Source organism: Microcaecilia unicolor, chromosome 9, assembly GCF_901765095.1.
Source record: "Microcaecilia unicolor chromosome 9, aMicUni1.1, whole genome shotgun sequence".
Lineage (NCBI taxonomy): Eukaryota > Metazoa > Chordata > Amphibia > Gymnophiona > Siphonopidae > Microcaecilia > Microcaecilia unicolor.
In genome coordinates this window covers 29143754-29167418 of record NC_044039.1, presented here as the reverse complement: position 1 = coordinate 29167418, position 23665 = coordinate 29143754, and the positions used below count along the sequence as shown (strand labels likewise).

Here is a 23665-nt window from a genome sequence, read left to right as displayed (position 1 = left end):
GATCCCCCCCAAAAAATATTTTTATATAAAAAATGTCATATTGTTGTAGATTTTATAGTTGTCGTGTTCTCGAAGACCTTGGCATTCTGTCAGGCTTCTTCCCCCGGGAACCCTGGGTACGTGAGTCCTTGGACCACGGCCGAGGAGCGGCAGTGGCAGGCAAGATCACCTTCGGAGCAGAGAAGAGACAAGGCTGGACTGGAACCCCGGACTGGAGTCCTGCACTGGAACACTCGGGACTGGAACGCACCGGACCGGAACACACTGGAGTAGGCTTCACCTACGCTTAGCTGCCTTTCCCCGAGGGTTGAGCCCTCAGGTTCGAGCAGCCGGTAGGGCTTACAGGAAAACCAGAACTGGAACCAGCAACAGGAACAACCGGAGTCAGGATCCAGCGGTGCTCCCAGGTACCTAGGCTAAAGCAAGGCAGACAGGCAGGGAAGAGGACACAGGAGCTACATACAAGCTAAGCTCAAGAGAATGGGAATGACAGCTACGCTTACCAGAGGAAGGGTTAGACTGGAGCTACAGTAGCTAACAGATAGAAAGGAGAGAAATGGCTGCAGCATCAACCGCTGACCAACCTCAGACAGGGGGCAGCACCACTGCAAAGGGATAACAGAAAGGCTAGAAGCCCACAGAGAATAATAAACACAGAAAGGCTGAAAGCCCACAGAGCAATAAACACAGAAGGGCCAGAAGGCAAGGCCCACAGGTGATAGTAACTCGCAAAGCAGAAGGGCTGGAAGCCCACAAGAAAAGACAAGGAAAGCTAACTGTGCAAACAGCACACTAACCTCGGGACCTAAGGCACTGCGGAGGCATTGGCAATGCAAAGGCAAAGGCTGCAGTCTCTAAGTGATTAATAAAGCCCTTCAACACCAGAGACACAGCTGCAGCAATCTCTAAGTAACTACGGAGGCTGTTCAGGCACAAACCACAGAGCAGGCAGAAAGCACAGTGAAACACAGAGAGGCTTCCCACACCCAGGTGTAGTGTAGTGAAGCAATTAGAGTCATACTGGAAGCAGCCAGCACAGAGAGAGAGAGAGAGAGCTAACCCAGGCAACACCCACAGGTGCAGTATAGTGAGGCAATTAGTGTCATGCTGCTGGATGCAGCCAGCACAGAGAGCCAGAGCTAGCTCAGAAAGGACAGACAGAAGAAACAGGAGCCAGCTAGGAAGCTGACCCCCAGGAACAAGGTAAGTCTGAGGGTGGTCTCAGCCACAGACGTGACAATAGTTGAGTTTCCTGCTGCAATATCAATGTTTGGGACACTTTATAGTTATATTTAAGTCCCCACATTTGTTTAAAATAATCTTTTTGGTCAATTAATTGGCATGTAGATGTAGGCACAGAGGGCCATATTCTACAACAGTCGTGTAAAATTTTGGAACGCCCATAAAACGCCAATGTCCCCACTAATAACCATGCCCCTTTTTGGTTCTTCTGCACATTATAATTTAGGTGTTGTGCCCTACAGAATATGCTTAGCGAGTTGGGTGCGTAAATTCTAATTATTGCCAATTAGTGCTCATTATTGCTTGTTAAGTGCTGTTAAAATGATAGTAACATAGTAGCATAGTAAATGACGGCAGATAAAGACCTGTATGGTCCATCCAGTCTGCCCAACAAGATAAACTCATTTTACATGGTATGTGATACTTTATGTATACCCGAGTTTGATTTGTCCTTGCCTTTCTCAGGGCACAGACCATAGAAGTCTGTCCAATACTGTTCTTGTACTAAGTTCTGAAGCTAACATCGAAGTCCCTTAAAATTTACACTCCAGCCCATCCCTATCTATTCAGTCACGATCAGGGCATAGACCGTAGAATTCTGCCCAGCTCCCGTTTTGTTTCCAATTACCGGTGTTGCCACCCAATCTCCACTAAGATTCCGCGGAACCATTCCTTCTAAACAGGATTCCTTTGTGTTTATCCCACGCATGTTTGAATTCCATTACTGTTTTCATCTCCACCACCTCCCGTGGGAGGGCATTCCACATATCCACCACCCTCTCCGTGAAAAGATACTTCCCGACATTAGTCCTGAGTCTGCCCCCCTTCAACCTCAATTCATGTCCTCTAGTTCTACCACCTTCCCGTCTCCGGAAAAGGTTCGTTTGCGGATTAATACCTTTCAAATATTTGAACGTCTGTATCATATCACCCCTCCAAGGTATACATGTTCAGGTCAGCAAGTCTTTCCACATACAGTTTGCAACGTAAATCCCATACCATTTTTGTAGCTTTTCGTTGCACCGCTTCCAGTCTTTTTACATCTTTAGCAAGATACGGCCTCCAAAACTGAACACAATACTCCAAGTGGGGCCTCACCAACGACTTGTAGAGTGGCATCACCTCCTTTCTTCTGCTGGTTATGCCCCTCTCTATGCAGCCTAGCATCCTTCTGGCCACGGCCGTCGCCTTGTTGCATTGTTTCTTCACCTTCAGATCCTCCGACACCAACACCCCAAGGTCTCTCTCCTGAGTTGAGCTTACTAATCTCTCCCCTCCCATCCAGTATCTCTCCCCTGGGTTTCCGCACCCCAAGTGCATCACTCTACACTTCTTGGCATTAAATTTTAACTCCTAATTCACTCAAGCTCAATTTAATAAATGAAATTCTTCACACAGACTCACACTAGCTGTGTAACTTTTAATGTGGAACACCCTCTCAATTCTCAGCTGAATCGTGTATATTATAAAGTGGAGAAAAAAAGCTTCAGAGTCGCCACCCAGCCAGCCTAACTTCGCAGGCTATAAGGCATGAGCTCGGCGTGCCATCATGTAGCTTCAAAAAAACTCCACTGCTGAATATTGATTTCTAAATCTCTAATCACAGTGTGCTCTATATTTGCCTACTTCGTGAGTGTCCACCACTTACTCCGTCAATACTCTGTTCTTAACTATTAGTGGAAAGTATCGCCTTGAAAGGACATTTAAAAGCTAAGTGGTTTCTGGCGATACCTTCTTGATGTATTTGCAGTCTACAGAAATTTCGCAAAATGAGTACCACTAATAGTTAAGTACAGAGTATTGACGAAGTAAATGGTAGACACACATGAAGTAGGCAAATATAGAGCACACCGTGATTAGAGATTTAGAAATCAATATTCAGCAATGGAGTTTTTTTGAAGCTACATGATGGCACACCAAGCTCATGCCTTATAGCCTGCGAAGTTGGGCTGGCTGGGTGGCGACTCTGAAGCTTTTTTTTCTCCACTTTATAATATACACGATTCAGCTGAGAATTGAGAGGGTGTTCCACATTAAAAGTTACATAGCTAGTGTGAGTTTGTGTGAAGAATTTCATTTATTAAATTTTAACTGCCAGACCCTCGACCATTCTTCTAACGTTCAGAGATCCCTTCTCATTGTTTCTACTCCCTCCAGGGTATCCACTCTATTGGCTATTTTCGTGTCATCCGCAAAAAGGCACACTTTTCCTTCCAACCCTTCAGCAATATCTCCCACAAATATATTAAACAGAATAGGCCCAGCACCGACCCCTGAGGAACTCCACTGCTCACCTTCCTTTCCTCCAAGCGGATTCCATTTACCACCATCCTCTGCCACCTGTCGGTCAACCAGTTTCTTATCCAGTTCACCACTTTCGGTCCTAAGTTCAACCCTTTCAGCTTATTCATGAGTCTTCTGTGGGGGACCGTATCAAAGACTTTGCTGAAGTCCAAGTAGATTACATCCAGCGCACGTCCCTCATCCAGTTCTTTGGTCACCCAGTCAAAAAAGTCAATAAGATTTGTTTGGCAGGATTTTCCTTTGGTAAAGCCATGTTGCCTCGAGTCCTGTAACCTGTCGGTTTCTAGAAAGTTAACTATCCTTTCTTTCAGCAGCGACTCCATTATTTTTCCTACCATCGATGTGAGACTTACAGGTCTGTAGTTTCCCACTTCTTCCCTGTCTCCACTTTTGTGAAGAGGGATCACATCCGATTGTCTCTAATCTCGCAGAACCTCTCCTGTTTCTAAAGATCTATTAAATAAATCTTTAAGATGTGCCGCCAGGACCTCTCTGAGCTCCTTCAGTATCATGGGATGTATCCCATCCGGCCCCATAGCTTTGTTCACCTTCAGATTCTCCAGCTGTTTATAAACTCTTTCTTCCGTAAACGGCACAGCATCCACTCCATTCCCAGACGTTCCCTCGGCAGCCAACCGCGGTCCTTCTCCAGGATTTTCCTCCGTGAACACCAAAGAGAAATAATTGTTTAGCACGTTCGCTTTATCTTCATCAATCTCCACATAGCCATTCTCATTATCTTTCAGTCTCGCAATTCCATTCATATCGCTTCTCCTTTTTCCAATATACCTGAAAAAAGTCTTGTCACCTCTCTTTACATCTTTAGCCATTTTTTTCTTCCGTTCGTGCTTTCGCTAGCCGTATTTCCCTCTTCGCTTCTTTCATTTTAATCCAATAATCTTTTCTGTGATCCTCTCATTGCGTTCTTTTGTATTTTTTGAACAAAGCCTCTTTTGCTCTTATTTTTTCAGCTATTTGTTTGGAGAACCATATAGGCTTCCTGTCAATGGCACCTGCCTAGGAGCACCAAGTAATATGCATAGTTTATAATTTTCTATAAACTGTCCCCACAATTAGCAGGTCAGAAACAGCTGTTGACCAGTTAAATAGCATTTTTGCAGCAAACTGCTAATATTCAGAGGGAGATAACTGGTTATCTCCTGTTGAATATTCACGGTTAGCAACTACTACTAAACCAACAATATCGTGCAACTTATCCGGTTAGGCATGGATATTCGGTGCCAGACCGGATAAGATTAGCAGTCCTAGCTACAACTTGGCCAGTCAGCTGCTGAATATTGGTTTAACTGGTTAAGTTGTTAACGTCCCCCCAAAAAACAGATATTGATTGCCAGCCCGGCGTTGAATATCTGGGTTTAACACCAGCGGCAGGCAGTCAAAGCACTGCCTGTGACCAGCTGAATACTGGCCCTACTCCCCCGGATTCTATATAGTGCAGTTTGGCACTGAAATCAGTGTGGATTCTACAACACCGCATGTAACTTAATTGGCTTAAAAAGCTAATGAGCGTTGATAACAGCACTTAACAAGCAATAATGAGCACTAATTGGCACTGATTAGAATTTAGGCACACAACTCGCTAAGCGTATTCTGTAACAACATGTGCCGAACGTCTAACATGCGGAGTCAAAAAGGGGTATGGTTATGGGTGGAGAAAAAGGGGTGTTTCATGGGCAATCCAAAATTTAGGTGCCTACTCATAGAATATGGTCCAGTGCACCTAAATCTATGTGCTGAGATTTACACCAGGTTTTCATTGGTGTAAATGGATGCGTGCAGATATTGGCGCTGAAATATCAACTAAACATATTCTATAATCGGTGCCTAAATCTAGGTGCCAATTATAGAATACGCTTAGTCGGCACTGATTTCAGCACCGATTTTTTTAGGCGCCATATATAGAATCTCCTCCAGTGTGCCTACCCGGGAGACATGCCCATGACCTGTTCATGTTTTTGCCCATGTGCATGCTCTCTTGCAGTTAGACCCTATGGTATATAGTTGCTCATTTACAGAATAGCGCCAAGTGCACATAGGCACCTGTCAATTTGATGGTACCTTTGATGTTTGTAAGTGGCTCCTATCTCTTGGTGCCACTTTATAGAATTGCCCCCAATCCCCTAGATTCTATACAGCATGACTTAAGTTGCATGCGCAAATCCTGTCATATTCCAGATTTGCACGCACAACTTAATTTCTCAACAAGACAATCAGCACCGATAATTGAAACTTAACAATCAATTACTGACATTGACATTAATTAGAATTTACACACAGAACTGTCTAAGCATATATTATAATGTGACGCGCTTAAATTCTTCTAAGTTGCAAAGTTGAAAAGGGGGTGTGGCCATGGGCATGGAACGGCGGGTCATGGGCATTTCTAAATTCTATGCGCATTATTATAGAATATACCTGGTCTGTTCCTAATTTAGATGTCAGCATTTACACCAAGTTTTACTTGGTGTAACTGCCCTTGACTAAATTTAGTCACACAGACAGGCACTCAGCGTATTCCATACGCCGCACGGAAATTTAGGCTTATTCTATAAAGTACACCTAAATTAGGCATATTTTATAGAATATGCCTAAGCATATTACATTTTGGCGCTAATTTGTTTAGGCGTGATGTACAGAATTTAGTCCATTATGTTTACACACAAGGACATTCTCAGCATTTATCACACATCATTCTTTCCCCTCTGAAAAAAATGAAGAAAATTCATTTTTGCTGTTAGTTACTTCAGTCAGTAACCATTGGGAGATTACGGAGGGGTTATGACTTCATCCATTCAGTGGTCAGCTGCTGAGTCAGGGAATCTTTTTGTACCCTGGATGTGATTGTATTTTTCTTCCCGTTCCATTATCGCTGATAGACATCCTAATTTTGGACCCACCCTAATCCTGTCCAAAACACACTTCCAACACCCTACCCCCCACTCCCCTTGCTATTTGGACAAACTGCAAAATGTCTAAATTCTGCTTTTGGAAATTGTGATTTGGACATTTTTGGCCATTTTGAGACGTCCATCCACTTCTAGAATGAGCGCCATGGTGTATGAATTTGCTGGTCCTGTATATGTATCCCTGATGCAGCTTGTTTGCAAATCATGTTGAGTATTGTGTAACTACTGAATGTTATTAAATTATTTTTTCAACCAGAGCTCTGTTTTGTCTTTTGTGGGAAGAGGGGGCTTTTGTGTGCACCTTTTTCTTTTGTTTGCATATATCAACTTCTATATAAAAGTAGTACAATTGTATGTGTTATTTGGTACTGAATATTTTTATGAATGTAGTTATGTGGTTAGCATCAGATGCTGACTGCAGAAGTGCTTTTCAATGACCACATGATGGTATGTCAGGCTATGTTCCTGCTAATAACAAATGAACACTGTTGAATCTGATTTTTAGTGCATACACTAAAAAAATGTGCATTACCAGTTAAGTACAGATATAAAAGAGAAGGACCAAGAGGAATCCCCACGAAGAGAACCAAATCAACAAGCAAAGGGGGTCTTTTACAAAGCAGCGACAAGCCCAACGCGAGCTTACTGCATGCTAAATCTGAACTACTGCTGGCCCAATGCAGTCACCAGCGGTAGTTCCGGGTCGACTGCGCATCATCTCTGGTGCAGTAATGCAGCCGTAATCAGGCACTGCCGTGCGCTGCCCGATTACTGCCAGGTTACAACGGGAGCCCTTACCACCACCTCAATGGGCTGGCAGTAAGTGCTCCCCACCGCATGGCCACACAGTAAGAGTTATCTTACTGCGTGGCCATTTTGGGGGGGCTTTGTACCAGTTGTGGTAAAAATGGCCCTGCTACCATAGGGACCTTTTTCCTGCAGCTTAGTAAAAGGACCCCACAACGAGGAAAAGGAGCCACTCTATGGAACCAACAATCCATTTACTATAACCCAGCAAAATGTAGATGGCCCGACATGGCCATGTTTCGGATGAAACATTGCCTACATCAGGGGTCTGAACTCATACATAGATGGTAAAGGAGCAGCAATCACATAAAAACAGTGCTCCAAAATACGGCTTCTCTATCGATTTGCAAAAGACAGGCGCAGCAATTCGCGCCGCAGTTCTATTAGCGTTCATGCTGAGCTGCGGAACGAATTGCTGTTCTTGTCCTTTGCAAATTGATACAGAGAAGCAGTATTTTGGAGCACTGTTTTTGTGATTGCTGTTCCTTTACCGGCTGTGTGTGAATTCAGACCCCCCCTCCCCCCCCCCCCCCCCCGATGCAGGCAATGTTTGAGCTGAAACAAGGCCGTGTTGGGTCATCCACATTTTGCTGTTGATTTCATAGAGTGGCTCCTTTTCCTCACTGTGTTTGTTGATTTCATTACCTGTTAAGTGGCATTTCAGCATGCAAATTAAAATTTTTAATAAACTCATACTATGCAATTTTTAGCACAAGATTTTGTGGATAGGCCCCTTATTTTCAGAGAAAATAATGGGCAAAGCCAATTTACAGTATTCCTTTAGGGAAAACTCAGGCACATTTTCTCCTAAATGCACAAAACGTATATTAAATTAAAGGACCGATCTCAAAACTTTGATGCTTGCCCGTAGAATACAGGTGGGATCACTTCATAACTGAAAAGGTATTGTAATCAGGAAGAGAAAACATACTTCAAAGTAAGAAGTAGGTCCCATTTTCATTGCTAGTAAGTCATTAACTTGATTTTCTAATGAAACTGGCATTAGGCATTCATTACCAATCGTTTGTGTTTAAGTTGAACAGTTGCTGTATAATGTGGGTTGATAAATGAGAGCAAATTAAATGAGGGAATTTTGGACACTTATAAAAGCAATTAACTTGTTTGGCAGTAATTACATATTCAAGGCTAAATCAAGTACTTCTGGGAAACCACAAGGGGTTGCTGTTATAAGCTAGGGGTGCACAGTTATGAAAGAACAGAAAAGTCCTAGTCTTTTAAAATATGCTAAAGACCACAGTGAGTATAGTATTAATCACAAACAGTCCAGTTCCAATGGAAAAATTAAGAATGCAGTCTGCACGTCAAATTAAAATTAAAAAAAAAACCAGGACTGATGTTACTGGTTAAGTGCAGACAGGTGGTGAGCTAGAGTTCAATGTTTTTTGTGTCTTATAGGACCAAGTACAAGTGCCTATGCCTCAGTGAATACTGGGATAAATGAATGAAGCCACCCGGTGAATCAGGTGTATAAAGACTGAAAGTTGAGTCCAAACTCTCTAATCTTGTTCTGCAATTACCAAGGTGCATTCCCTCTAATGAGTTTGTAACAGGATACCTCACTACAAAGCTCATGTTCTGAGTACGCATTTCTATTAACCTTTGCCAGAATAGAAAGGATAAGCACAGGAGAGGGCATATTCTGTTTGGTTTTTCTAAAGTATAGGGAAAAGATATAAATTTTGTTTAAGACTATACAAAAAAAATTGGTATAACACAAAGATACAAATATCCCAGGTGCATCTCCATGTTGTTCTGGAGGACCTGATTGAACAGTTAATAAAATCTATTGCAAGTTCTGCCCAGCCTGCCAGTTTCACATCCTGCTTTGCTCACTGAACTCTCGTTTATTAGAACAAGCCAAGTGAAAATTGATCTAATTTATGCCACAGTGTAAATCTGCTTTACCATTAACTTTATTTTTGTTTCCTAGTTAGGCAGTTTGCTCAAAATATTTTAGTCATTTTCTTACTTTTAAATATACCTATACACCCTAATTCTATATATGGTGCTCAAAATTGAGCACTCAAATATAATCACACACCAAGTTTGCGAGCATAATTTAATTGATAAATGAGCCCATTAGCGCAGTTAGGGGTCCTTTTACAAAAGTACACTGAAAATGGCTTGCGGAAGTGTAGGTACGGGTTTTGGGCGCATGTCGATCCATTTTTTAGCGCGCCTGTAAAAAAGGCCTCTTTTTTGCCAAAAATGGACATGTGGCAAAATCAAAATTGCCACACGCCCATTTTGGGTGAGACCTTACTGCCAGCCTTTGACCTAGCGTTAAAGAATCTGGGCAGTAATGACCTACGCGTGTCAAATGCCACTTGGCGAACGACCATTACGTGCACCAGAAAATGAAAAATATTTTTCAGACGTGCGTAGCAGACACGTGCCAAAATTGAAATTACCACAAGGGCCACGCTGTAACCAGGCGGTAACTCCAATTTGGCGTGCATTCTGCACACATAGGCGCTTAGTAAAAGAGCCCCTTGATTGGGCATTAATAATCAATTATTGGTGGTAATTGGCATTAATTAAAATTTGCATGCACATCTTCAGGTGCCGGGATCTGCATGTAAATTTTACATGTGGATCCAAAAAGGGGGTTTGGCCTTTGGAGGGGTATGGGCAGATCAGGGTCATTCCTGGAATTTGCACGCAGTTTTACTGAATAAGGGAGATCTGCGCCTAATTTAGGTGTGAGAATTTATACCAGGTTTTAGTTGGTGTAAATCCTCGCACCTACAATTGGGCACAGATCCAGGCACAAAACAAAGAATTGCTATCTGGGTGGTAACATCTGGAAGAAGATAGAAAGCAGTGGGCAAAACTGAAAGGAGCCATTGCAAGGGCAACAAACCTTTTTGTAAGGAAAGTAAATAAAAGTAAGAGAAAAAGGAGGCCGCTCTGGTTCTCAAAAATAGCTGAAAAGGTAAGGAAAAGGAAGGTCAGCTTTAATAAACTACAAGAGATCACAGAGATTGTAAGCTCTTTGAGCAGGGACTGTCTCTCTATGTCAATTGTTCAGTGCTGCGTGTGTCTGGTAGCGCTATATAAATGCTAACAGTAGTAGTAGTAGTAGAAATAGGAAGACAGGTGACAATATCTGAAAAAGATAAGAAACTGGTAGTTAGGAAAGCAAAGATGCAAATGGAAGAAAAAAATAACCAGTGTAGTAAACTGGGGGGACAAGACATTTTTTAGATACGTTAGTGTTAGGAGGAAGTGCAAAAGTGGCACTGTGAGACTCAAAGCACATAAGCACCGCCATACTGGGAAAAGACCAAGGGTCCATCAAGCCCAGCATCCTGTCTCCGACAGCAGCCAATCCAGGCTTCAAGAACCCGGCAACCCCCCCTCCCCCACCAAAAAAAAATTATCCTATATAATAATTTGCACCTCCGTCTGGCTACCTGGGTTTGTAACACAGTTCCCATTGGTCCACCCTGGGGATGACGTCACAGGGCGGACCAATGGGAAGTGAGAGGGAAGGGAACCCAGCAGCAGCCACCGGAGGTGAGTAAACAAATGCTCTCCCCCCCCCCCAGTTCCATGATCCCCCTACCTCCCTCCCTCCCTCCTTCCCTCCACTCCCGTCCGTCCGAGTTCCACATGCCGCGACGGGCCCACCTCTGCTCAAAAGGGAGGAATATATAGAAGCTGATAAATATAAAGCAGAATTACAAAACAAATATTTCTGTTCTATGTTCACAGCTAAAGGGCTGGGAGAAGGACTGCAGAAGATAAACACAAATAGGAGTGGAGGGGTGGTAGTCCCTGAATGATTTTTAGAGGACTGTGTTTGTGAGGAGCTGGATAAACTAAAGGTGGACAAAGCGATGGGGCCAGATAGCATACATCCAAGGGTATTGAAGGAACTTAGGGAACTTGGCGTGGGTTTGGCATCTCTCTTATCCAATGTTGTCTTCTGTTCCCTTGCTTTCAGCAGCCAGCAGAGACAGCACTATAGACAGGCCACCTGTGGCCGGCCCTACCAGCGACTTTTCACTGCTGCATCTGCCCACAGGATGTGATGTCATAGGAGGCGGGATGCAGCAGAGGAAAGGTCCTGATGGGGTCAGCTGCACTACCTCTGCCAGCTGCAGGAGAGAGCAGGGGAATGGAAGAAAACGTCGGACTCAAGCAGGAAGAAGAAGAAGAGTGATACCAGACCCCGAGGAGACTCAGATTGAGGAAGACAGATAGAAGGCTCAGAGAAAAGAGAACAGAGGGCAACCCTAGGCATTTTGCCAGGCTTGGTCAATGGTAGCTACAACCCTGCACACAATACTTAAGATGCAGTCACACCATGGAGTGATATAGAGGCTGTATGATATTTGTTTTATCTCTGTTTCTTTCCTAATAATTCCTAACATTCCTTTTGCATTTTTGGCCTCCACTGCACTCAGAACAGAAGATTCAACATATTGCCCATGTCGGTAACTTCCCCCCATTGTCTCTTGTTGAAGAATATCCATTTCCTGCAGGTTCATACCATGATCTTATGGATGAACCTGTGAAATTTGGAAGAAACCCATTTGTACCTTGTATGGTCATACTAAGATTTGGTGAAGTATTAGATTCTGCCTCTTGGTACTGTTTGAAAGACTGGTTATCCTTGTTCATAAACCAGAGGAAGGCTTTGACTGGATGTGTGTTTTTATGACTCGTACTATTTCCTTTTCCTCTGTCTAGGCTTCAAAGGCTGTTGCTGTTTCTCCTGTATTTGCCTGGGATACAAATTGGACAGGATTGTTTCCATGAAGATGTAGACCATTCAGCTGTTGTACTGGAGATCATCTGAAGAACAGAACACCAGTCATTTATCAACTCACTGTCTCTCTCACTACATTTCCAAAAGTTGTCTCCAGTGCATGGTGTATCCACTATGATGGCTCTGATCAGCAAGATGACCCAGAAAGAAAGAGCAGAATAAAGGTTCACAGACAGATTGCTCACTGGATGAATCACCCCCAGGCCTGGGGCATCAGGTGTGATCTTCTGCTTATAGCAACTACCTTCCTTTTAGATTAAACGCTGTGGTGCTGGTGGCTGCCAGGCCTCAGCTACACCCCTGCAGGGCCTGGTTTTGAGGAGTACCAGTACTCACCAAGAATTCTCAGAACTGGAACAAAGAGGCCTTCTCAGGAAAATCTGAATCCAAATGAAGAGAAATCACAGTCCAGGGAAACAGACACACAGGTAGTTCTGGAGCAAAGGCAGCCAAGCTCTGGCAAAGAAATTCAAACAAGGAGGTTGGGTTTAAGTACAAAATGCCACAGGAAAAAATATGGCTTTTGAAAATGGGTGGCAAGCATAGAGAGGATTAAGGCAATCTGTCAACCCAATAGAGCCCTGCTGAAATCTGCTGGCAGGATGTCAGAGGTTCCTCTAGGCAAGAATATCCTGAGAGTTGAACCACCTGCTGCCTGGCAATGGAATCTCATATTCACCAATCTATCATGCACATCCTCTCTTAGGTCTGATGCTCTGAACAATGTTAATCTCCTTGCCCCAATGATAAATAATGAAATACTGGTCAAGATGCCAAATGCTTAACATTTTGATCTTATGAAGTGTTTACCACACTCTCCACCTTATAATTGAAAGAGAAAAACGCCTAGATTTCGACCCAAATCGGGAGATAGACGTTTATCTCACAAAAACGAATAAATCGGTATAATGGAAAGCTGATTTTGGACGTTTTCAACTGCACTCCATCGCGGAAGCGTGCAAAGTTGACGGGGGCGTGTCGGAGGTATGGCGAAGGTGGAAATGGGGCGTGGTTATCGGCCGAGGAGAGATGGGCGCCTTTCGCCGATAATGGAAAAAAGTATGCGTTTGTAGCTAGAATTTAGGGCACTTTTCCTGGACCCTGTTTTTTCACGAATAAGGCCCCAAAAAGTGCCCTAAATGACCAGATTACCCCCAGAGGGAATCGGGGATGACCTCCCCTGACTCCCCCAGTGGTCACTAACCCCCTCCCACCACAAAACATGATGTTTCACAACTTTTTTTCACCCTCAAATGTCATACCCACCTCCCTGGCAGCAGTATGCAGGTCCCTGGAGCAGTTGTTAGGGGGTGCAGTGGACTTCAGGCAGGTGGACCCAGGCCCATCCCCCCCCTACCTGTTACAATTGTGCTGCTTAATGCTTAGTCGTCCAACCCCCCCAAACCCACTGTACCCACATGTAGGTGTCCCCCTTCACCCCTTAGGGCTATAGTAATGGTGTAGACTTGTGGGCAGTGGGGTTTGAGGGGGATTTGGGGGGCTCAACACACAAGGGAAGGGTGCTATGCACCTGGGAGCTCTTTTACCTTTTTTTTGTTTTTGTAAAAGTGCCCCCTAGGGTGCCTGGTTGGTGTCCTGGCATGTGAGGGGGACCAGTGCACTACGACTCCTGGCCCCTCCCACGAACAAATGCCTTGGATTTATTCGTTTTTGAGCTGGGCGCTTTCATTTTCCATTATCACTGAAAAACAAAAACGCCCAGCTCACAAATTGTCGAATAAAACAAGGACGTCTATTTTTTTTCGAAAATACGGTTCGGTCCGCCCCTTCACGGACCTGTTCTCGGAGATAAACGTCCATGGTGATAGACGTTTTCGTTCAATTATGCCCCTCTCTTTGTGTTAGCCATTTCTTCAAGGAATTTCTCCCTGTCTTCATAAGGGGTAGCCCTCTGTTAGAAGCTTTACAGGCATTGGGTATTTACTTCACCATATATAATTGGTGTGTTGCAATTCTAGAACTCAACATGGTTTCCTTAAATGACTTCCTTCATACATGATCTTGAATTATTTGCTCTTTATCTAGCAGCCTCCTATGTACTGTTGCATAGAATATCTGACTTTCTTCATCGCTTCTTCTACCACCATTGACCAGTGGTATAACTGCACTGCACTATAGATCAAATTTTCCTGTACCTTATATTTCAAATGTATCTTCCTCTCAAGTGGTGCATTTGCATTTGTAGTTCTTGCAACAGCCAATGAATGGGCATAGCTACTTATTCCTTCATGGCATCAATTTACTGTAATAATCCAATGTTGTGAGATTATTTTTTTCCTGAAGGGTAAATGGCACCACCTCTGCCATATTCAAAATGTACTTTAGGTTGGTGTGAGAGGGTTTATAGAACGCTACCCCTCACCCTTAAGAAAAGTCTCTCTCTAACTAGCCTGGGCCACCTTAAGAGCACTGATCCCACCCCAGGAGGAAGTGAGCCAGGAGCCGCAGAGTCTATAAAACAGGGGCCAGGCTGAGGTTAAGGAGGCCCAGCAGTGTTGCCAGGTGGGTGGTTTTCCCACCCAATTGGGCGGTTTTCTGCGACCCGCCGCGGGAAATTTTTGCCCACGGCGGGTCGCGGTTTTTTGGGCTTCTTTTTTTTCTTTTCCGCGGTTTTTCGGGCAGTTTTTTCGGCCGCGGGGGGCGGGGTTAGTGACGTTTTGGGCGGGGCCGATGACGGGGGAGGCGGGCCGATGACGTGGGAGGCGGGGCCGATGACGGGGGAGGCGGGGCCGGTGACGGCGGGGGCGGGGTTGATGACAGCGGGGGCGGGGGTGATGACGCGGGGGTGGGGGTGTCAGGGGCGGGGTTTGAGTTTGGGCGGGTTTTGGGCTGTTTTTACGCTGGATTGGGTGGGAAAAAAATTTTCCACCTGGCAACACTGAGGCCCAGAGAAGGAAGATCTGAAGGCCAAGTCTATGCTTTTACTGAACATGTGACAAGCTGCTGTGACCTGGCTGTTCGTAAGCCAACTTTGCTTCTTGTTAAGACTTGCAAGCAATGCTGAGGTCTGGCTGGGGCCAGACCTGGGTCTTAGAAGACCTGAGAACTTATAGGCTGTGTATGGGGTGGGGCAGCCCCACCAGCCACAGACCGCTTGCCCTGCTAGCCTGAGGCCTACTCAAGACTGTTGCTAAATAAGAGAAACTGTTACATCTGATGTTCCTGGCCTGTGAATCAACAGGTCCCAGGGCTCAGGTAAATAAAAACATTTACTTTCACATTTATATACCTTGTTTGGCTGAGTTATTCACAGGACAACCCCCATAAACCTCACCCGGGGTGTCACAGTAAGACTTTTAGGTGGAGAAGTTCTCTCACATGCAGGCTAGCTGACTTTTCCATATGTGAACACTTGGTATTTACCACAGAGATGATCCTAGGAGCATAGTTTAGGTGCAGCAGGGGTGGAGTTATACACGGATATTTCATAAAATATGCACATTCATCACACACATGGAGTACCCTTCATATAATTTTTTCAGACCAGGTATTGTGTGTGAGGTCCACTACAGCAGCTTGTCTGGGTGCCTATTCCATAAAAGTACATAGGCACCATTATCGACTCTATAAAATAAGCTTTATGGACCTGTGGAATTAAAAAGGACCTGCTTTTGTTATTTGGTCATTTTTCCTTGCAAACTTCAACACCCAAGAGTATGGATGAAAAAGTACACAATGGTTTGTGGCTCTCCTCCAGTGCAACGTCGTTGCAACACTGGCATTCACACTGCTTTGTTAAAGCTAGTAAGGCTGATAGGGCAAGATACTGTCTCACCACCCGGCCTTCATTTTCAGAGGACCTGGAGTAAATTTGGGAACACTCTTTCAGTGGCGGCATGTAGTTGCCTCTTGAATCTCTAGGCCAGGCTGGATGGAGTACTATAATGGACACAGACAGAGGTGTTCTGCACTTGGGGAGGGAGCTATGGATTGTAGTTGGTAATAATTTCACAAGATGTAACAAGTACGTCTGTTTACTTCTGGTTTTGCCTTAATAAAAACGATTTAAACATAAAATAAGCTTAGAATAGACGAATAGGCCCCCTTTTCTAACTCTGACGTAGATGCCCTTTTATAAAAGGCCAAAGGGAAAAAAAATGATATACAGATAAATAGACACACATATATGTGTATATACAAAAATACCTTAGTATATTTTAAATATCTAAATATGAGAATTTTCCATACAGCTTGTATGCTTTGTGTCTTGTAATTTCATAAGATTGCTTACAATTCCTACATTGCAGAAAGTTCTACAAAAAAAGACGTTTGGCAATCAGAAGTCGGTAACGTGAAACTACTGTTCACATTCTATGGAAGAGAAAGAACCCAGAATGAATCACCCTACCAGCTCTGAGGGCTATCTCTCCAGGTAGTAGTTGAGCTCATTGATGCAGCTAAGTGGAAAAACCCAGATCCTAATTGCTGCCTTACACATTGGCCCCATACTTACAAAAGGAACAGCAATTAAATATGTCAGATCAATGCCGCCAGCTTTTCTTAGGATCATATTCTGCTGTCACAAGCTGCCTATGCAGGAGACCTCCAAGGAGAACCAGGTGCTGCAAGAAGGTGACTCAGCAGGGGGCAATCCAGACACAGCACAGCGTCAGACCTGTTCTGCTTTTTATTACTCATATGAAGCATTTAACCAAAAAGTGAATTTTAAAAGTCCTCCTGATTATTCTGTGAATAAAAATTAAGGGGTCTTTTTATGAAAGTGCAGTAGGGTTACCGCGCAGTTAGCGCACACCAAAACAGCAATACCGCCTGCTCTTTCCCACAGTACAAAAAAAATTCTATTTTCTACCACAGGGAGGCATTCCCGGCGGTAATCAGCAGTGTGTCCTGCAGCCCAATTACTGTTGGGTTAGCGCGTGAGCCCTTACCGCCTCCTAAATAGGAGGCGGTAAAGGCTCACGCAGTGAGTGCCCCTTTTACTAAGCCACGGTAAAAAGTGGCCTGCAGTAGTGTAGGCGCGGGTTTTGGGCATGCACAGAATTATTTTTCAGCACACCTACAAAAAATGCCTTTTTAAAAAAGTTTTGCCAAAAATGGACGTGCGGCAAAATCAAATTGCCGTGCGTCCATTTTGGGTCTGTGACCTTACCGCCAGCCATAAACCTAAAGGTAAAGAATTTGGGCGGTAATGACCTACGCGTGTCAGGTGCCATTTGGCGCGCGTCTGCTATGCGCGTTCGAAAATAAAAAAATATTTTTAGATGCATATAGCGGGCACATGCCAAAAATGAAATTAGCACAAGAGGCCCATGGTAAGTCCATTTTGGCACATGTTGGGCGTGCGTAGAGCCTTACGCGACTTAGTAAAAGGGGCCCTAAATGGCCAGACGCTAATTTTGAACTTAGCACTTGGCCATTATTGCCATAAAATATAAAATCAGCTTTTTTGCAGCCGCACTAAGAGGTGGCCGGTGCGCATGGGAAAACCACGTGCTACAGCTACTGCTGGCCACCTTTTAGCGTGGCTTCATAATAAGACCCCATAAAATTGACAGTAGATAAAAACCACGAGTCCCTCTCCTTCCTGTTATAAGACAAGAAGAAAATGTTAAAGTTGATTTCTATGTTCTGGCTAAATTTCGGTATTGATGCTAAAATATGTAGGGCCTGATTTTTAAAAGCACTTATGCAAAGAGCTGTCGACACAAGGTCTATTCAACAATTTTCACTGGCACTTTCTGGTTAGTGCGGCAGAAACTGACTGCCCTGTCACTATCCAGATAGTCAGCTGACGGGGAATAGTGGATACTCGATCCGAGACATAAAGGGGAATGCCTTGAAAAAGCATTGCTGGCGAAACACGTGTCAGTATGCAGCCCCACCTTTCAGCCTGACATGATATCAAGACTTTTAAAGCTAAGTAAAAGGATTACATTCCATGTTCTTATGTATATATACATATATAAGTGAATTTTGAAAATAGAAAAATTTGTTAAAATATATGATCGTTATAAATATACAAACCAGGGGCGTATCTGCGTGGGGCCACAGGGGCCTGGGCCCCCACAGATTTCGCCCTGGCCCCCCTCCCCGCCGTCAACCCTCCCCCGCTGCTTACTTTTGCTGGCGGGGGGCCCCAACCCCCGCCAGCCGAGGTCCGACCCGCAATCTCCATATTTCATCTTCCTCCGTGGCCATGTGCTTCAAGGAAGTAACGCTGCAGTGCTGATTGGTTGAATCTAGTTCGGCGTTTGACGTCGCTGCGACGTCAGACGCCGAACTGGATTCAACCAATCAGCACTGCAGCGACGCGTTACTTCCTTGAAGCACATGGCCACGGAGGAAGACGAAATATGGAGATTGCGGGTCGGACCTCGGCTGGCGGGGGTTGGGGCCCCCCGCCAGCAAAAGTAAGCAACGGGGGACGGTTGACGGCGGGGAGGGGGTGGAGAGAGGCGGCGGCGGCGGCGGGGGGGGGGAGGGAGGCAAAAATGTGCCCCCCCTCTCTGGCTCTGGCCCCCCCTACCGCCGGATTCCAGATACGCCCCTGATACAAACATCAGTGACCGATGACAAGAAGGGTATGAACCCTGTCACCACATATAAATAGTGATATGGTGAACAACAAGCGACTTTGGGTCTACCTCTGATGGTCTGAAGAAGATAAAAATAAAAAAATAAAAAATATTTAATACAGTAATCATTTATTAAGCTGTGACTATCCAGATAGTGCCAGGGTAGGGCACGGACTGTCCTGAGAATTATCTAGAAAGTTGCAATATTCAGTTCGCTATCCAGGAGCTCTATAAATATGTGACTTATAAACAGAACTAAAAAAATCCATGAGCCCTATATAGGAGGCAGCAAGTACTCCCACATTCATTTTTTTGCAGGTCTCACATGCTAATGGAAAAATTAGCAAGGCACCTGCAAAAAGAAAAAAAAGCCCTATTTTGCGGCAACATTAAAAATGGGCTGAACCCCAAATTCTATATATGGCGCCCCAATTTTTATGCGGAAATTGAAGCATATTCTACAACAATGTGAATACCTTAATTGGTTAACTAGCTAATCAGCGCCGTTAATTGGATGGTAACAAGCAATTATCAGCACTAATTGGCATTAAGATTTACACGCACAACTCACTAAGTGTTTTCTGTAATGTGGTGCACTTAAATTCTAAGTTGCACAGGGGCCCTCTTACTAAGCCATGAAGGCGCCTATGTGCACCCAATGTAAGCCCCCGGTGCAAAAAAAAAAATCATTTTCTGCGCATGCTAAGGGCAACACTACCGCGAGATCTTACGGTAGGCCAACAGTAGTGCCAGACTGGCGCATGACAATGTCACAGTACCTCTACCATGGTGTAGTAAAAGGACCCCTTAACTGGCCAGTGCTAAATATTCATATAGCCGGTCAGATAAAAGCGAGACAAAAAAAACCTGGATATTCAATGGCAAACACCGGAAACAGCCCAGCATTGACTATCCGAGATCAGCACCACCGAGGACAGCTAACAGTGCTGCCTGTCACCAGCTGAATATCGGGGGAGGGGTGCTTAGCACATGCAGATGGCAAAAGTAATGTAGAATGCTTTAGTGTATCCCACCTAAAACAGCTAAGTTTATAAATGGGGCAAACTATTACACATTTCTAAGAGATTGGTATCTGCCCAGATGAGAGACTAGCATTGATTACTGATAAAATGTTTGGTAATAGTTGAAGCTTAGAAACTATCAACCAAGAAGGTGGAATTGGGTCTAATAGACAAAAAAGTGGGCCGCATCCCTAAAAGTGTCTTTGAAAGTGAATGATGGTCTGCAGTTCGAACAAGGACCAAGAGGGAGAGCCTAGACAGGAGGCTACATCCTGCGCAATTATTGAGGAACCACCAGGTGTCACCAGTAATAATGACCACATGACACGAGATTGGGAACAAAGCACTGAAAGAACCTTCAAGCGGCAGCTATGCAGTTCAAAACAGCAGCCGAATGACATTGTTCGACTTCTAAAGCGATAGGGAGGTAACCTGCATGGAGCAGCATTAACAACCCTAAAAGAAGGCATAGGGTTAACACGTACAGAGTGGTAGTTAACAACCCTAATCACCTTACTGGGCAGGCTAGATGGCTAAATTTTGGCTTTTACTTGCTATTTTCAACTAGGTCACTGTAACCAGTGGTGTGCTGGAGCAGGCTCTCACAGGCTCGCAAGAGCCGGTTGTTAAGTTTTTAAGAATTTTGGGAGCCGGTTGTTAAAGTAGGGCCCTCCATGGCTACTTTAACAACTGGCTCCCAAAATGTGGGCTTGGGCCCCCTGCTGAATTATCTTTTACTTTGCTGGTGGGGATGCTGAGCCCTGCCAGCCAAGTAAATAGACTACTGCTGCTCCCTGCTCCTTGTTTCCAGCTCTGAGCAGCAGGCTGGGACTTCTGGAGCATGTGAGAGAAGTTCCAGCATGCTGCTCAGAGCAAGACGTTGGGAGTGGTGGCAGTCCATTTATTGGCTGCCAGCAAAGGTATGCCTAGCATGCCCGCACGAAGGGAGGGAGGAGAGAGAGGCAAGTGTCACTTCCCCCACCCACCCCCCCCCCCCCCCCCGGCCACCCCTGGCCCTTCCAACTGCAGAGCTGGTTACGTCCGGAGAAACAGCCTGTTGTTAAAAATTTACCAGCACACCCCTAACTGTAACTCTCCCCTCTCTCCAAGGGCTGTGAATCTTTAAGGCTGCAAACAGGCTATATGTTCAGGATATCCATAATGAATATGTATGACAGAGATCTTCATGCCCTTATTTTTATTTATTTATTTATTTATTTGGATTTTGCTCACATCTTTTTCAGTAATAGCTCAAGGTGAGTTACATTCAGATACACTAGGCATTTCTCTGCCCCTGGAGGGTTCATGATCTAATTTTGTATCCTTGACCTCCACTGGACTTGGACAAGCCCACTCTACAGCATTCTTAGCCAACCACAGGTGCAAAAGGCACCATTTAGATGTCTAATCATGGACCCTCTACAAAGCAGCATATAGGGTTGTAAGTGAGCCACTGGTCCATCACCCCTTCCTCTAGCTGTTATTGTATTATTTGCAAAACAAACTGGTATTTAAGCAATCATTATTTCACTTCTTTTTCTGTAACCCTATTAAAATATCCAGAATATACGTACTGTATCCCTATTACCAGAAGTCTGGTCATGTAATAAGACAACATTGCATATTGGAATAGATTAACTAAACTAGCAGAAAGTCATGTCTGCTAGAACAATTAGAAAACAATCCATTTCAAGCAAGGTCAGATAGAAATGCATTACAGATTAAAGCCTTTTCCCTGAAGTCATGTGATCTTAACGCAGTTTGATTAGGTGTGATCAACAGTCTCATTTTCAGGACTAGTTTTGTATCAAAGCATGTACCCCCCAAGGCTTTGAATGTTCAGGATTAAGCTATTTAGCTAAAATGTGTCCTGTTAGATTATTAGTGTCAATAACATATTAAGATTGCAAGGTCACACTTTAGGGGTTTGCATGTTCTAATGGTTTATACATGATTTATTAACATAATAAGATATATTAATATATAATGTATAAGCTCTATATTAACTATGTATTGCATAACTCCTAATCAATTATTTTTCACTTTAGGGATCAGGAGCCAGTGGCAGCTTGCATCATCCCCGTGTGACTTGACCCTCTTCCCCAGATACACCCCTTTGTATGTTACTACTACTACTACTACTATTTAGCATTTCTATAGCGCTACAAGGCATATGCAGCGCTGCACAAATATTAAGTTTCATTGGTTGCCTACAAAGGCCAAAGTATTGCATGATTTTCTAGATTTGGCAAGGAATAACTCCTGGCTATATGATTCATTAATTTGATTTTTTTTTCATGTGTCTTCCACAAACATTCTTTACGATATTTCAACCAACTATGTTTTCCAGTTCCTAAAGGGATATGATAAAAGAGACTTTTTAATTCTACTACTACTACTACTTAGCATTTCTAAAGCGCTACTAGAGTTACGCAGCGCTGTACAATTTAACATAGAGGGACGGTCCCTGCTCAAAGAGTTCACAATCTAAGAGACAAATTCTCTTTTCTTATCAGGCAGCGAAAGCTTGGAATGTATTATCAGAGAATTTAAGAACAGGGTATAATTTCATGCTAATTAGGAAAATGATAAAAACTACTCTTTTTTTGTGAATAAGTCACTTCTAAACTGATATGATCTGGATTTTGTTTGCAGAAGTTTTTTTTTTTTAATATTTATATGGTCCTGGGTGTTTTATCTAGTTTTTCATGTTTGTGAACCGCTTTGAACTCATTGGGTATTAGTTGAATACAATGACAGAGTGTAATGTAAGTAATACACACTCCCCATCCCATTCTTTAGAGGCTGTCAGTGAGTTTGAGCTGCATAGCACCTGAACTCTTGCACAATCTTCAACACTGCAGGAAACAAAGCAGCTGTTCTGAAAGATGCACCCGCAGCAAGAAAGTCTCTGGAGAAGATTGGGGTGGGGGCCTCATGTTCAATGGGAATGGGGATAGAGACAGGATGATGGAAGTTGACTGGTTGTAGAGGTAGGTGGAGGTTGAAACTGTCTGAAATGCGACTGAAGAACAGAAGAATGTGTGTGGGCGAGAGGATCTGGGAGAAATATGTCTGCCTGTTCAAGAAATGTTGTCAGCTGATGCATTTTGTGTCAGGACTTCACACATTTGTTATTAGCCAACTAGAATTTTATAACATTCTTCATCGCAGATCACAAAAACATCAATTAGTGGAGGAGTGGCCTAGTGGTTAGAGGTGACTGGTTCAAATCCCACTGCTGCTCCTTGTGATCTTGGGCAAGTCACTTAACCCTCCATTGCCTCAGGTACAAACTTAGATTGTGAGCCCTCCTGGGACAGAGAAATATCCAGTGTACCTGAATGTAACTCACCTTGAGCTACTACTGAAAAAGGTGTGAGTAAAATCTAAGTAAATAAGATTCTAGAATCTTAAAGAGTGAAAAGATTCCATGCAGAATCTCAAAGAGTAGTGACATTCCATATAGAACCCCAAAGAAGAGCAAGATTCTGGAGTGAAGGAGTGGCCTAGTGGTTAGAACACTGGTCTTGCAATCCAGAGGTGGCTGGTTCAAATCCCACTGCTGCTCCTTGTGATCTTGGGCAAGTCACTTAACCCTCCATTGCCTCAGGTACAAACTTAGATTGTGAGCCCTCCTGGGACAGAGAAATATCCAAAGTAGCTGAAGGTAACTTACCTCAAGCTACTACTGAAAAAGGTGTGAGCAAAATCTAAATAAATTAAATAGATTATAGCTGAGTCAAAATATGATGGCCCAGTTATTAAGCAGGAAAAGGCATCTGATATAACCTCACTTTCTAAGAAGCTGCAATGGTTGCAAGCAGAACTGTGTACAAATTGTAAGGTACTCAGTCTCTTACATTATCAAAGATCTCAATATTTACATATGCTGAAGACTCCCTATATCCTAGACCGGGCTCTTTGATCTTCAGAGTAGGGTCTATTACCTGCTCTGGAGCCCAGGGTGACTCATGTAACAATTACGACACATAAAGTTTTAGTTAC

General features: G+C 43.9%; 1 protein-coding gene across 1 annotated transcript in view; it reads right to left on the bottom strand.

Moving 5' to 3' along the window:
- LOC115477560 overlaps positions 1–23665 on the bottom strand; it is a 239357-nt gene that overhangs the window by 194852 nt on the left and 20840 nt on the right. The window lies entirely within an intron of this gene.